Source organism: Schistocerca serialis, chromosome 6, assembly GCF_023864345.2.
Source record: "Schistocerca serialis cubense isolate TAMUIC-IGC-003099 chromosome 6, iqSchSeri2.2, whole genome shotgun sequence".
NCBI lineage: Eukaryota > Metazoa > Arthropoda > Insecta > Orthoptera > Acrididae > Schistocerca > Schistocerca serialis.
In genome coordinates, this window is record NC_064643.1 from 548,599,336 (window position 1) to 548,616,747 (window position 17,412).

Below are 17,412 nucleotides of genomic sequence, written 5' to 3' on the forward strand. Positions count from 1 at the left end.
CGCAGCATCAGTGAGCTGAGCTTTGTATGAACTGATGACCGGCAATAAAGCAGAGGATGGACCCTTGTTAGGTAGGAAGCCGATGAGACTGCTGTGAGCTTCTGCGGTTTTCCGTGGGACAGGGCAGTGGCACCCAGGCGTTCAGACTCTGCTACAAAACATATTTGTGAAGGCACGAATCTTTTAGCGAGTTTATGGCCGTTCTTTGGAAAGTTCGAAATGGATGCAACAGGAGAGAGAGCGATCTTTTTATGGAGGGATGCAATTGCATCCAAGTCATACTTTTAGCAAAGACACGGCATAAGAGCATGGGAAAGGGGCCACAAAGCTGAATCTTTTTCCTTTTCTCCCAATTAATTTTTAAAGTCGCTAGTTGCTCAAATCTGTGTATGGAGAGCAGGGGGCAGTCTCCCAGCTTCGAATTCCAAGCTCCAGTTCGTGATTGGCTCGTGCTAAAATGGGTGTAGTCTAATCATGTAAATGTACTATGCTAAGGAGCTGACGAGGAAAGCTGAGAGAAAGAGAACTCTCTCTTGTACTGGCGGTTTGCTAGTAGTGAGCGGCAGGTCAATACCCAGACGGTGGGACTTGTGTCCTTTGCTAGTATGCCACTTAGAGCCTGTGCCAGTCACCATCTGAACCATCACACACACAGCGAGTTGTGCGTGGATGTACTTACTTGTTTTGAGTCTGCCATCTAAACATTTGACATATTCTGTTACACATAGTCGTGGGATGGAGATTGATTGGTTGTTTTGGGGGAGGAGACCAGACAGCGAGGTCATCGGTCTCATCGGATTAGAGAAGTATGGAGAAGGAAGTCGGCCGTGCCCTTTCAAAGGAACCATCCCGGCATTTGCCTCGAGCGATTTAGGGAAATCACGGAAAACCGAACTGAGGATGGCCGGACGCGGGATTGAACCGTCGCCCTCCCGAATGCGAGTCCAGTGTGCTAACCAATGCGCCACCTCGCTCGGTCGTGGGATGGAGACAAATTGGTTTGCAGACCAGCAAACGGGTCCACCTGTACACTGGAATCCACTGGGGTTTCACAGGCTCATAGGGGATATCTGCATTCCGAATCAGTCGAACGCAAGACCGCGTATTTGCATATTTTCCGCGCACGCGCCGTTAATAACAGATTGTCGCTGTCCGTGAGTCCAGTCGGCGATCGCGTCGTGGTGTGCCGCCTGACATGCAGAAGGGTTAAGTATTTGCTGCTACGGCGTAGGGCTCCAACATATGCATCTCAGCGCCCTGTTCTTTGGAACCGTATTTTTCTTTATGGAACAGTAGAATATAGATCTTTTACAGTAGCGTAGTTTTTGGGGCATACGACACATTCACAATTACGAAGTTAGATAAAGCCATTAGTTCTGGTTAGTGAGCTGATCACTTTGTTCACCATAGACCCTATAATACTGAAAGCATTTATCAAATAAAAATGTTTGTGAGGCGTTTCTTTAGGCATTTTCTTTTTGTTTGCCATGTGATGTTAAGAACGAATAAATCTATTATTATTTAGACCACAACTCCTCCTAGCGTTCTGATTAACATTACCTTTGCCATTTTATTAAAGTCTTGATTGTAAATGAAAGACTAGAAGCTTGCAGTTTCTTGGATGAAGTATCGATATATCGGTACGTTGATATTTTATCAACAGCCCACTTTGTATGCAGCTAATGTCCCTACAGTGTATGCCAGTATCTATGGTATCAACAATTTGAGTTCTCAACGGTCGGACAAAGTGGGACAAAGACTTTCTTTGTTGTTTCCCCGCAGAAAAAAAAAGGAACAAGACGTGATCTCTGGTGACCTGGGAGGGCAAGAACAATGAAAAATCTTGTTCTCAACGTCCTCCGATCCAGCATTGTCGGATGGTGGTGTTACGATACCGCCGCTTCCGAAAGTAAAAGTCAAGTGGTGCACTGCGATGCACAAAAAAGAAATCATTGGAATCTTCGAGAATTTGAGGAAACAACAAATTTTGCAGTAAGTTCAGGTATGACATTTTTGCCGGAGTTTCCTCTGCAAAAACGAAAGCTCCACAAACTTTGTGAACAGAAACGTCACAAAACACTCCAGTTTTCGGCGAATGTCTTTCATGTTCGACGAGGACGTCAGGATTTTGTAACCCCCAGATACTTACGTTATGGCAGTTTGCTGGATTTCATGAAAAGATGAGTCGTTCGGAAAAGTGTCCTGAGCCATATGCTAACACTAAACTCCTGCCGAACAGGTACCGACCGGCCGCCGTGTCATCCTCAGAGCATAGACGTCACTAGATGTGGATATGGAGGGGCATGTGGTCAGCACACCGTTCTCCCGGCCGCATGTCAGTTTCCGAGACCGGAGCCGCTACTTCTCAGTCAAGTAGCTCCTCAGTTTGCCTCACAATGGCTGAGTGCACCCCACTTGCCAACAGCGCTCGGTAGACGGGATGGTAACCCATCCAAGTGCTAGCCCAGCTCTACAGCCTAAACCTCGGTGATCTGACGGGATCCGGTGTCAACACTGCGGCAAGACCGTTGGCTGAGACATATCCTGGAGAACTGAAGTTCGTACCTTTTGTTTTGGACGCCGGGTAACTGCAACTTGTGAGGCATTATATTCTGCTATCGATTGAGAACACGCCACACCATTGTCTGAGAAAGATGAAGTTCCTGGCCTGCCCATCTTATAGACTTCCGAGGGCTCCGTGTGAACGCGTCTCGGAAACGCTCCATATTTTCATCACACATGCGTGGCTGACCAGTACTCTTCCCTTTGCATATACTACCGACTTTCAAACATTTTGTATGCCAGTCATAAATCTACTTGTGCAGAGGCGACTTGTTACTGAATCGAAAGCGAAATGCACGTTGCACTTAAAAAACTGACTGACTTCGAGCCCAACACACAAACTGATTTCTCTTGTGGTGTAGTCGCCACGTTGGTACAAACAAACAACACCGTAGTTGTGTCGAAACTTTGAACCTTCCTCTATCCAGTGACATGCGCAATGTGGTTCAATCTTTTATAGTATGTCTGTAATAAACAACTAAAATGTGTTCTTTCTTTTTGAATCACTCACTATGTTCGCCATCTGTATATAAATTTCCTCTCTTATTATTCTCTTGGAAGGTCAGATCCATTAGTTAAACACCGAACTTGATTGTTCTGAATTTCCTCAAATACGTTCTTCCATGCATCACCGACAGGATAGTGAGGACTAAATGACAGGTGTTTAGCTGTAAAATTTGATTTCTGATTGTGAACCTATTTTGCCTGACAAATATGTTTGGGAGGGGGGGCCAGGTCATTTAAATTCTGAATAAACGAGAAGATCTCCGTCAGCTCAGCTTTAAATACACGGTGTTCGTCTTCCGTTTTTCTTTGCTTCTTCTTTATAACCATGGCAAGCAGGGCTCATGAAACTTCCTGGCAGATTAAAACTGTCTGCCGGACCGAGACTCGAACTCAGGACCTTTACCTTCCTGGGCAAGTGCTCTACCAACTGAGCTACCAAGAACGACACACGGCCCGTCTTCACAGCTTTAATTCCGCCAGTACCTCGTCTCCTACCTTCCAAACTTTACAGAAGCTCTCCTGCGAACCTGGCAGAACAAGCACTGCTGAAAGAAAGGATATAGCGGAGACATGGCTTAGCCACAGCCTGGGGGATGCTTCCAGAATGAGATTTTCACTCTGCAGCGGAGTGTGCGCTGATATGAAACTTCCTGGCAGATTATAACTGTGTGCCCGACCGAGACTCGAACTCGGGACCTTTGCCTTTCGCGGGCAAGTGCTCTACCATCTGAGCTACCAAAGCACGACTCACGCCCGGTACTCACAGCTTTACTTCTGCCAGTATCTCGTCTCCTACATTCCAAACTTCACAGAAGCTCACTTGCGAACCTTGCAGAACTAGCACTCCTGGAAGAAAGGATATTCGCAGGAGAGCTTCTGTGAAGTTTGGAAGGTAGGAGACGAGGAACTGGCGGAATTAAAGCTGTGAGGACGGGGCGTGAATCGTGCTTGGGTAGCTCAGTTGGTAGAGCACTAGCGCGAAAGGCAGAGGTCCCGAATTGGAGTCTCCGTCCGGCACACAGTTTTAATCTGCCAGGAAGTTTCATATCAGTGCGCACTCCGCTGCAGAGCGAAAACTTTATTCTAGAGGGCCCATGAAAGTGTTTCAATAAAGGCATCAACACAAAATACTTACAATTCTGAAACTGATGAGAAAAGTACCTGGAGGATTTGCAGTTGGTTGAAAAAATACACTTAGCTTTATCCTTCGAGCAGGTACTTTTGCAGGCAATTCCTTCCCCTCAGTCTATCCTTTTTCGACTTATCCGCTCTCTCATCTGCCGACTACCACTGAACACTGCACAGTGAGACTGCTGAGTCACTGCCTCACTCAGCTCGTGCTTGAATCGAGCCAACTTCCCCCGAGAGTACACGTCGACTGAAAGGTAGCGGTCCACAACTGCGCAGAACGACAGAGAGTGGGGGCGAAAAGTGCCGCTTGTGAGGTGACCTTGGAGGGAAGGCAAAAAACTTCGGACAGAGACAAGTGGAAATGCCAAACCGCAGGGCTTAACTACGGTTCTGGTCTTTCCTGCGGGGACACGCGCTCGATTGTAACACATTGTATAACATGATGCAAAGATAGGACTCCACGATACGCGTTGACATGTTATCTTTCTGGAAACGTTACGTGAGCGCTCGCACGTGATATTTTTGTAGAAGAGCCACACTCGAAGGGCCAGAGAACCGCAAGTGGCTCGCGAGTATCCGTTTGCCATCCTCTTCACCAGGAGATTCATATTACCGCTGATGTTTTTTATCGGCGGTTATCAAAATCGTTTTTCGCTGATTTCAACGTAGATCAGTCAGTTGCTACTTGCGTTCTGAATTCACATGCAGCTAATTTTGTTCGATATGGTTACTGCCTCTATCGCCACCTACATCTTCAGCTGCGACAGTTGCCAGTAAAAGTAAGTAGTCTATTTCTCTGCAGACGGATCAGAGGTTTACGCGAATATTTGTTTTCTGGGGTGTAATCAGTTATGTGCCCCACAAATGTTCCGAAGATGTTCCAACAAAAATGAGGTTATTATACCTTGTCACTCCAAAAAGTTTTCGAGACTGGATTAATAAAAAACAGGGAAACGTTGAGAGTGTGCTTTTAATGCTTAGGTGTTCTACAGAGCGTCCGCCCACTAGAGTACAACTCACAGATCGTTCATGCAACCATTTGCACTGTCAAGAAAGCCCTTACTTGGAATATTGTGCAACTCGCCCTTCACAGTGGCTTGAAGGTCAGTTATGTCGTCAAAGCGTTGTCTCTTACGCGTGAATTTCTGCACTTTGTCGTTTTGTGGTATGTTCGTATTGATAGCACAAACTCTCGTCACCCGTGACTTTTTTTTCAGAAAAGAACTGACCGCGTTTTGCGCTTCAAGCAAATCGTGGTAGGCGTGGAGGTAACATCGAATAGAACAGAAGTGATATCTGGCGTTCCGCAAGGTAGTGTCATAGCCCCTCTGCTGTTCCTGATTTACATAAATGATCTAGGCGATAATCTGAGCAGCCACCTTAGATTGTTTGCAGATGACGCTGTAATTTACCGTCTAGTAAAATCATCAGACGATCAATTCCAATTACAAAATGATCTAGCGAGAATTTCTGTATGGTGCGAAAAGTGGAAATTGGCACTAAACAAAGAAAAGTGAGAGGTCATCCACACAGGTACTAAAAGAAATCCGATAAATTTTGGGTATGCGATAAATCGCACAAATCTAAGGGCTGTCATTTCCACTAAATACCTAGGAATTACAATTACGAGCAACTTAAATTGGAAAGACCACACAGATAATATTGTGGGGAAGGCGAAACAAAGACTGCGTGCGCTTTGTTGGCAGAACACTTAGAAGATGCGACAAACCCACTAAAGAGACAGCCTACATTACACTTGTCCGTCCTCTGCTGGAATGTTGCTGCGCGGTGTGGGATCCTTACCAGGTAATATTGACGGAGGACATCGAAAAAGAGCAAAGAAGGGCAGCTCGTTTCGTGTTATCGCGCAATAGGGGTGAGAGTGTCACTGATATGATATGCGAGTTGAGGTGGCAGTCACTGAAACAAAGGCGGTTTTCTTTGCGTCGAGATCTATTTACGAAGTTTCAACCACCAACTTTCTCTTCCGAAGGCGAAAATAATTTGTTGACACCCACCTACGTAGGGAGAAACGGTAATCATAATAAAATAAGAGAAATCAGAGCTCGAATGGAAAGATTTAGGTGTTCCTTTTTTCCCACGAGCCATTCTAAAGTGGAATTGGAGAGAAGTAGTATGAAAATGGTTCGATGAACCCTCTGCCAGGCACGTAAATGTGATTTGCAGGGTAACCATGTAGATGAAGCTGTATTGTTTTTGTTCGAGGTCTATGTGTGCGGGACAAACTTTGAACACGCTTCTTCAAAACATTGTGGAGAACGTCTTGAACATTTGATTCAGAGATGTTCAGTTCGTTGGTCCATTGCGATAAGTGAAACAACAACGCTAACACACTATAGTCTTACGTCCACTTATTAACACTGCCGGCGCACTAATGACTGGTCGAAAGCACATCTGTCATTTACAGTAATCAGTACACACTACCACCGCAGTTATTACTCAGACGTCTCATATACGCCAGGACTAATGTCAGCCTCAGAACTTCATCATTTGTGCTAGGAAAGTATTTATAGGGTGACCGGCAGTGTGCTTTTTGCTGGAGTACCTTCGACCAGTACTTCAACGAGTACCTCGTTCCCAGAACCGATCGCGGTCCTCTGGTTTGGAGCCGAGTAGAAGGCTTAAACCAGAGCCTCAGACGATTCTGCGGAGATCTGGGGTGCAAATTTCTCGACCTCCGCTATCGGGTGGAGAAATGTAGGGTCCCCCTGAATAGGTCAGGCGTGCACCACACGCCGGAAGCGGCTACACGGGTAGTGGAGTACGTGTGGACTGCACATGTGGATTTTTTAGGTTGGAGAATTCCCTCCCTAGGCCCGACAAGACGCCTCCTGAGACACGGCAAGGTAGGAGTAGGCAAAATGCAACAGGGAATAACAATATTAATGTGCTAATAGTAAACTGCAGGAGCGTCTATAGAAAGGTCCCAGAACTGCTCTCATTAATAAACGGTCACAATGCCCACATAGTACTAGGGACAGAAAGTTGGCTGAAACCAAATGTAACCATTAATGAAATTATAAACTCAGATTGGAATGTATACCGCAGAGACAGGCTGGACAGTGAAGGGGGAGGCGTGTTTATAGCGATAAGAAGTGCAATAGTATCGAAGGAAATTGACGGAGATTCGAAATGTGAAATAATTTGGGTGAAGGTCACGGTTAAAGCAGGCTCAGACATGGTAATTGGATGTCTCTATAGGCCCCCTGGCTCAGCAGCTGTTGTGGCTGAGCACCTGAAGGATCATTTGGAAAATATTTCGAGTAGATTTCCCCACCATGTTATAGTTCTGGGTGGAGATTTTAATTTGCCGGATACAGACTGGGAGACTGAAACGTTCATAACGGGTGGTAGGGACAAAGAAACCGGTGAAATTTTTTTAAGTGCTTTATCTGAAAACTACCTTCAGCAGTTAAACAGAGAACCGACTCGTGGCGATAACATCTTAGACCTTCTGGTGACAAACAGACCCGAACTATTTGAAAAAGTTAACGCAGAACAGGGAATCAGCGATCATAAAGCGGTTACGGCATCGATGATTTCAGCCGTAAATAGGAATATTAAAAAGGATAGAAAGATTTTTCTGTTTAGAAAAAGTGACAAAAAGCAGATTTCAGAGTACCTGTTGGCTCAACACAAAAGTTTTGTCTCAAGTACAGATAGTGTTGAGGATCAGTGGACAAAGTTCAAAACCGTCGTACATAATGCGTTAGATGAGTATGTGCCAAGCAAGATCACAAGAGATGGAAAAGAGCCACCGTGGTACAACAACCGAGTTAGAAAACTGCTGCGGAAGCAAAGGGAACTTCACAGCAAACATAAACATAGCCAAAGCGTTGCAGACAAACAAAAATTACGCGAAGCGAAATGTAGTGTGAGGAGGGCTATGCGAGAGGCGTTCAATGAATTCGAAAGTAAAGTTCTATGTACTGACTTGGCAGAAAATCCTAAGAAATTTTGGTCTTATGTCAAAGCGGTAGGTGGATCAAAACAAAATGTCCAGACACTATATGACCAAAATGGTACTGAAACAGAGGATGACAGACTAAAGGCCGAAATACTAAATGTCTTTTTTCAAAGCTGTTTCACAGAGGAAGTCTGCACTGTAGTTCCTTCTCTAGATTGTCGCACATATGACAAAATGGTAGATATCGAAATAGACGACAGAGGGATAGAGAAACAATTAAAATCGCTCAAAAGAGGAAAGGCCGCTGGACCTGATGTGATACCAGTTCGATTTTACACAGAGTACGCGAAGGAACTTGCCCCCCTCCTTGCAGCGGTGTACCGTAGGTCTCTAGAAGAGCGTAGCGTTCCAAAGGATTGGAAAAGGGCACAGGTCATCCCCATTTTCAAGAAGGGACGTCGAACAGATGAGCAGAACTATAGACCTATATCTCCAACGTCGATCAGTTGTAGAATTTTGGAACACTTATTATGTTCGAGTATAATGACTTTTCTGGAGACTAGAAATCTACTCTGTAGGAATCAGCATGGGTTTCGAAAAAGACGGGCGTGTGAAACCCAGCTCGCACTATTCGTCCACGAGACTCAGAGGGCCATACACACGGGTTACCAGGTAGATGCCGTGTTTCTTGACTTCCGCAAGGCGTTCGATACAGTTCCCCACAGTCGTTTAATGAACAAAGTAAGAGCATATGGACTATCAGACCAATTGTGTGATTGGATTGAAGAGTTCCTAGATAACATAACGCAGCATGTCATTCTCAATGGAGAGAAGTCTTCCGAAGTAAGAGTGATTTCAGGCGTGCCGCAGGGGAGTGTCATAGGACCGTTGCTATTCACAGTATACATAAATGACCTTGTGGGTGACATCGGAAGTTCACTGAGGCTTTTTGCAGATGATGCTGTGGTGTATCGAGAGGTTGTAACAATGGAAAATTGTACTGAAATGCAGGAGGATCTGCAGCGAATTGACGCATGGTGCAGGGAATGGCAATTGAATCTCAATGTAGACAAGTGTAATGTGCTGCGAATACATAGAAAGATAGATCCCTTATCATTTAGCTACAAAATAGCAGGTCAGCAACTGGAAGCAGTTAATTCCATAAATTATCTGGGAGTATGCATTAGGAGTGATTTAAAATGGAATGCTCATATAAAGTTGATCGTTGGTAAAGCAGATGCCAGACAGATTCATTGGAAGAATCCGAAAACAAAGGAAGTAGGTTACAGTACGCTTGTTCGCCCACTGCTTGAATACTGCTGGGCAGTGTGGGTTCCGTACCAGATAGGGTTGATAGAAGAGATAGAGAAGGTCAAACGGAGAGCAGCGCGCTTCGTTACAGGATCATTTAGTAATCGCGAAAGCATTACGGAGATGATAGATAAACTCCATTGGAACACTCTGCAGGAGAGACCCTCAGTAGATCGGTAAGGGCTTTTGTTAAAGTTTCGAGAACATACCTTCACCGAAGAGTCAAGCAGTGTATTGCTCCGTCCTACGTATATCTCGCGAAGAGACCATGAGGATAAAATCAGAGAGATTAGAGACCATGAGGATAATATCAGAGAGATTAGAGCCCACACAGAAGCATACCGACAATCCTTCTTTCCACGAACAATACGAGACTGGAACAAAAGGGAGAACCGATAGAGGTTCTCAAGGCACCCTCCGCCACACACCGTCAGGTGGCTTGCGGAGTATGGATGTAGATGTAGATGCAGATGTAGACATGGAGCGTAACACACTGAGGTGACAAAATTTAAGGCATAGCTCCTAATATCGTGTCGGACCTCCTTTTGCCCCGCATACAACAAGTCGTTGGAAGTCTCTTACGCCAACATTGAACCATGCTGCCTCTATAGCTGTCCATTACTGAGAAAGTGTTACTGGAGTAGGATTTTGTGCACGAAGTGACCTCTCTATTATCTCTGGAAATTTGTGGTAAGTTCCTATGGGACCAAGATGCTGAGTTCATCGAGCCCTAGGCTTACGCTCTATTTAATCTAACTTAAACTAACTTATGCTAAGGACAACACACACAGCCATGCCCGAGGGATGACTCGAGCCTCCGAGGGGGGCTGCTGCGCGAACCGTGGCAAGACGCATAAATGTTCGATGGGATTAATTCGGGCGATGTGGGTGTCCAAATCATTCACTCGAATCGTCCAGAATGTTCTTCAAACCAAAAGCGAACAATTGCGGTCCGGTGACATGGCGCATTATCGTCCATATAAATTCCATCATTGTTTGGGAACATGAAGTTCATGAATGGCTGCATGTGTTCTCCAGGTTGTTGAGTTGGACCAGAGGAGCCAGTCAGTTCCGTGGAAACACATGCCACCAGCTTGCAGAGTGCCTTGTTGACAACTTGGGTCCATGGCTTAGGGGGGTCTCCGCCACACTCGATCCTTATCATCAGCTCTTACCAACAGAAACCGATACTCACCTGACCAAGTCACAGTTTTCCAATCGTTTGGGTCCAACCTGTATGGTCACGAGCCCAGGAGAGGCGCTGCAGGCGATATCGTGCTGTCAGCAAAGGGACTCGCGTCGGCCGTCTGCTACCATAGTCCATTAACGCCATATTTCGCAGCACTGTGCTAACGGATACATTTGTCGTATGTCCCACATTGATTTCTGGGGTTATTTCATACGGTGTTGCTTGTCTGTTAGCACTGACACACCTATGCCCAAGCAGGTGTTCTCGGTCGCTATGTGAAGGCCGCCAGCCATTTCGTTGTCCGTGGAGTCAGGTAACGCCGAAATTGGGTGTCGTCGGCACACTCTTGACACTGTGGATCTCGGAATATATCATTCCGTAACGATTTTCAAAATGGAATGTCCCAATCGTCTAGCTCCAACTACCATTCCGCTCTAAAGGTCTATTAACTCGCGACGTGCAGCCATAACCATGCCGGAAAGCTTTTCACGTAAATCACTTCAATACAAATGACAGCTCCACTAATGCACTGCCTTTTTACACTTCTTGTAAGCGATACTACCGCCACCCGTGTATGTTCACATCGCTATCCCGTGACTTTTGTCACCTCAGTGTAATTGTTTCAGTTTGTTTCTTACACAGACAGCTGTTGAAGTCGGCGCCCTTGGATATACCAGCGGCCGATAGGTCACGAGAAATACTTTCAGCAGTATCATCTCGTGAGATGTGTGTACGTGGATAATGAATGCAGGTTAGTGAATTGGACTACGAATTGGTTGGTTGTATGTTACGTATGTCATAATCATCATCAGCTATATGGCCTAAAATGCTGGATAAGCTTCTTAATATACAATACTGCGATTCAACATCTACATACATAGTCGGCAAGCCACTTTACAGTGCATGGTGAAGGGTAGGCCATACCATTACCAGTCGTGTTCTTTCCTGTTCCACTGGCAAATGGATCGAGGGCGAAACGACTATTTCGCCTCAGCACAAGCCTAATTTCTCATATCTTATCTTCATGGCCTTTACTCGAAGTCTGTGTTGGTGGCAGTTACAATCATTCTGTTGACAGCTTCAGATGCCGATGCTCTAAATTTTCTCAACAGTGTTCCTCGAAAGGAACGTGGCCTTCCCTCCAGGGATTCCCATTTGAGTTCTCAAAACATCCCCGTAATACTGTCATGTTGTTCAGACCTGATCTGACCTGGTACGAATCTCAAAAACTCTAGCAGTAGTCGAGAATAGGTCGCACTAGCGTCTTATATGCTGTCTTCCTTACCTTTCCAAAATTCTTCCAATAAACCGAAGTCGACCACTCGCTTTCCCTACCGCAACCCTCACATTTTTCGTCCCATTTCATATAGTTTTGCAACGTTGTGCCCGGATATTTAAAATATGTAACTTTGCCAAGCAGGACACTACTAATACTGTATCCCAACATTATGGGTTTATTTTCCTACTTATCCGCATTAACTTATTTTTCTACATTGATAGCTAGCTGCCATTCATTACACCAACTAGACATTTTGTTTAAATCATCTAGCGTCCTGCTACACTCACTCAACTTCGACACCTTCACACAAACCACTGCATAATCAGCAGACAACCGCAGATTGGTGCCTATCTTGTCCACCAAATCAAACTACCGCCTAGCCGAAAAAACTTCCATGTGCACTTCACATGTCCTCTGCTACCCATGTATCTGATTCCTTTGTGTAGTGAACCCCTGACTTATCAAGTAGAGCCCTACATATCCCCACCTGATAACATACACTCCTGGAAATTGAAATAAGAACACCGTGAATTCATTGTCCCAGGAAGGGGAAACTTTATTGACACATTCCTGGGGTCAGATACATCACATGATCACACTGACAGAACCACAGGCACATAGACACAGGCAACAGAGCATGCACAATGTCGGCACTAGTACAGTGCATATCCACCTTTCGCAGCAATGCAGGCTGCTATTCTCCCATGGAGACGAACGTAGAGATGCTGGATGTAGTCCTGTGGAATGGCTTGCCATGCCATTTCCACCTGGCGCCTCAGTTGGACCAGCGTTCGTGCTGGACGTGCAGACCACGTGAGACGACGCTTCATCCAGTCCCAAACATGCTCAATGGGGGACAGATCCTGAGATCTTGCTGGCCAGGGTAGTTGACTTACACCTTCTAGAGCACGTTGAGTGGCACGGGATACATGTGGACGTGCATTGTCCTGTTGGAACAGGAAGTTCCCTTGCCGGTCTAGGAATGGTAGAACGATGGGTTCGATGACGGTTTGGATGTACCGTGCACTATTCAGTGTCCCCTCGACGATCACCAGTGGTGTACGGCCAGTGTAGGAGATCGCTCCCCACACCATGATGCCAGGTGTTGGCCCTGTATGCCTCGGTCGTATGCAGTCCTGATTGTGGCGCTCACCTGCACGGCGCCAAACACGCATACGACCATCATTGGCACCAAGGCAGAAGCGACTCTCATCGCTGAAGACGACACGTCTCCATTCGTCCCTCCATTCACGCCTGTCGCTACACCACTGGAGGCGGGCTGCACGATGTTGGGGCGTGAGCGGAAGACGGCCTAACGGTGTGCGGGACCGTAGCCCAGCTTCATGGAGACGGTTGCGAATGGTCCTCGCCGATACCCCAGGAGCAACAGTGTCCCTAATTTGCTGGGAAGTGGCGGTGCGGTCCCCTACGGCACTGCGTAGGATCCTACGGTCTTGGCGTGCATCCGTGCGTCGCTGCGGTCCGGTCCCAGGTCGACGGGCACGTGCACCTTCCGCCAGTCACTGGCGACAACATCGATGTACTGTGGAGACCTCACGCCCCACGTGTTGAGCAATTCGGCGGTACGTCCACCCGGCCTCCCGCATGCCCACTATACGCCCTCGCTCAAAGTCCGTCAACTGCACATACGGTTCACGTCCACGCTGTCGCGGCATGCTACCAGTGTTAAAGACTGCGATGGAGCTCCGTATGCCACGGCAAACTGGCTGACACTGACGGCGGCGGTGCACAAATGCTGCGCAGCTAGCGCCATTCGACGGCCAACACCGCGGTTCCTGGTGTGTCCGCTGTGCGGTGCGTGTGATCATTGCTTGTACTGCCCTCTCGCAGTGTCCGGAGCAAGTATGGTGGGTCTGACACACCGGTGTCAATGTGTTCTTTTTTCCATTTCCAGGAGTGTATCATTCCGTAACGATTTTCAAAATGGAATGTCCCAATCGTCTAGCTCCAACTACCATTCCGCTCTGAAGGTCTATTAACTCGCGGCGTGCAGCCATAGCCATGTCGGAAAGCTTTTCACGTGAATCACTTGAGTACAAATGACAGCTCCACCAATGCACTGCCTTTTTACACTTCTTGTAAGCAATACTACCGCCACCCGTGTATGTTCACATCGCTATCCCGTGACTTTTGTCACCTCAGTGTAATTGTTTCAGTTTGTTTCTTACACAGACAGCTGTTGAAGTCGGCGCCCTTGGATATACCAGCGGCCGATAGGTCACGAGAAATACTTTCAGCAGTATCATCTCGTGAGCTGTGTGTACGTGGATAATGAATGCAGGTTAGTGAATTGGACTACGAATTGGTTGTTTGTTACGTATGTCATAATCATCATCAGCTATATGGCCTAAAATGCTGGATAAGCTTCTTAATATACAATACGGCGATTCAACATCTACATACATAGTCGGCAAGCCACTTTACAGTGCATGGTGAAGGGTAGCCCATACCATTACCAGTCGTGTTCTTTCCTGTTCCACTGGCAAATGGATCGAGGGCGAAACGACTATTTCGCCTCAGCACAAGCCTAATTTCTCGTATCTTATCTTCATGGCCTTTACTCGAAGTCTGTGTTGGTGGCAGTTACAATCATTCTGTTGACAGCTTCAGATGCCGATGCTCTAAATTTTCTCAACAGTGTTCCTCGAAAGGAACGTGGCCTTCCCTCCAGGGATTCCCATTTGAGTTCCCAAAACATCCCCGTAATACTTTAATGTTGTTCAGACCTGATCTGACCTGGTACGAATCTCAAAAACTCTAGCAGTAGTCGGGAATAGGTCGCACTAGCGTCTTATATGCTGTCTTCCTTACCTTTCCAAAATTCTTCCAATAAACCGAAGTCGACCACTCGTTCCATTTCATATAGTTTTGCAACGTTGTGCCCGGATATTTAAAATATGTAACTTTGCCAAGCAGGACACTACTAATACTGTATCCCAACATTACGGGTTTATTTTCCTACTTATCCGCATTAACTTATTTTTCTACATTGATAGCTAGCTGCCATTCATTACACCAACTAGACATTTTGTTTAAATCATCTAGCGTCCTGCTACACTCACTCAACTTCGACACCTTCACACAAACCACTGCATAATCAGCAGACAACCGCAGATTGGTGCCTATCTTGTCCACCAAATCAAACTACCGCCTAGCCGAAAAAACTTCCATGTGCACTCCACATGTCCTCTGCTACCCATGTATCTGATTCCTTTGTGTAGTGAACCCCTGACTTATCAAGTAGAGCCCTACATATCCCCACCTGATAACACAGGTATAAAAATCTGCAGCCGACACTGTCACAGAATCGACGACACCTTTGGTTGAGACACTCCACTTAGTTCAAAAACAAAGGGTCCCGATCAACCGTGGGAGGAATGCTGCAAATTGCGAGCACTGCTTACACCCCAAACACGAGGCCAGAAGCCTTTGTGTGTATGTACTGAGGATGGCCTGAGAATCTATGCAACAGGCGTCGGTGTCGACATGAGCCACAGCTTGCAGAAGAATGCAACCTGCACGCTCTATACCTGCAGGTAGGACTACCTCAACATCTCGGATGAGGCCGCCCAGCAGACGTACCTAGCGTACTTTGGATTTCTTTCCGCCCCTAAACGCTGTCTTCTTAGGAAGCTCCATAATTCACCTAACGCTGGAGTTCCTGATAATTAGCCACCTCCTCCCCATGTGTGCTTACCGAGCGAGGTGGCGCAGTGGTTAGACACTGGACTCGCATTCGGAAGGACGACGGTTCAATCCCGCGTCCGGCCATCTTGATTTAGGTTTTCCGTGATTTCCCTAAATCACTCCAGGCAAATGCCGGGATGGTTCCTCTGAAAGGGCACGGCCGACTTCCTTCCCTAATCCGATGAGACCGATGACCACGCTGTCTGGTCTCCTTCCCCAAACCAACCAACCAACCATGTGTGCTTGCTCGGACTTTGCTGAAGAAACGGCTATCTGCTCATTCACAGGGCGATCAGCCTCCATGTTAGTCCTCCACCACGTGTGATGTGGAGTATAATACGCCACTCACCCTGCTGTGAGGGCGGATCTACTGTATCGCATAAACTAGGAGATATCTTGGCAAGACAGCCTGTGGGTGAAACGAGGGAGACCTGAGGTGTCCATACAATGCACCAGATTCTCCACCACCGCTACACCCGAGGGTAGTAACTGAAGAAAGCTGACTATAGCCATGCAATTCAGCTGTTTGCAAACTGCAGCCACCTCCTTCTGAATATGCACACATCTTATCCCTGCTAGCAAGACTAACTGAAGAAGTAAACTCTAAAAGCAGACAGAAACCTAGAAATGCAACTTGCTACCCTTCTGATGTGTCACCAATGGACGCTGATGCCTTAATGAGCAGTGGAGCTGGCTGTTCAGAAGAAATGATAACTACCCTACAGACTTCCTGAAATTACACTTACAGTTAAAAACACGAGATTAAACCTCTTAAACAGAAAAACTCGGACGCAGTTTAAGAAATACGCTACTAGTGAAACACAGATAAAGCTCAATACGCTCCGTAGGTGTGGACGGGCAAGTCCCCTGTGGTGGTCAGATGGTGCAGACCGAAACCTTGACGACGAGTATAACTGCCCTCACAATCTCACGCAGTCCAACATCGGGCCACTGTCACACCCGAATACCCCAGAAATTTGGATACTGCGCGATTCGACCAACCGATCAAATAGAGACCAAGAATGAGGCCCCTTCCAGACTCTGCCAGGTACTGATAAAACTGTCTCATTCAACATCTGATGATGTCCAAGCCCCTTACATATCCTACCACGACTGGTAACTGCACTAAATGCAAACAACATTAATGCGTTCTTGTGGCCATTCTACCTGTCACAGGGAATTACCACACTGATCATTTACATACCTGACGTGAATTGTACGTGTATGTACGAAGTTATATTGGCATCAGACCCTGTCTTTTGGGTGCTTCACATATTTTGTTAGGCAGTGTATGTTAACTTGGTGCAGTATTTCCGGAGTGAAATTTCCCAAAATTGGAATTGTGTGCCTTTGTATATTCTTCATAACGTGCAACACCAGACACACAGCTAGGGTCGTTGGTGAAACCCCCATAAAATAGCTCTGAGCACTATGGGACTTAACATCTGAGGTCATCAGTCCCGTAGAACTTAGAACTACTTAAACCTAACTAACCTAAGGACATCACACACATCCATGCCCGAGGCAGGATTCGAACCTGCGACCGTAGCAGTCCCGCGGTTCCGGACTGCAGTGCCTAGAACCGCACGGCCACCGCGGCCGGTGAAACCCCCATAGTTTTACTCATTGTTTACAGCGTATTCTGCCTTTTGTAACAGAAAAGATCACTATTATGCAAGCTCATTTACTGAGGGGCAGAGAAACTAAGTGTAAACTTGGAAGTAAGCACTATGTACCCTCTTTGTCACCTGGAGTTCTTGTCACGAAGTATCGCTGCCATTATCAGCGCAAAATCGT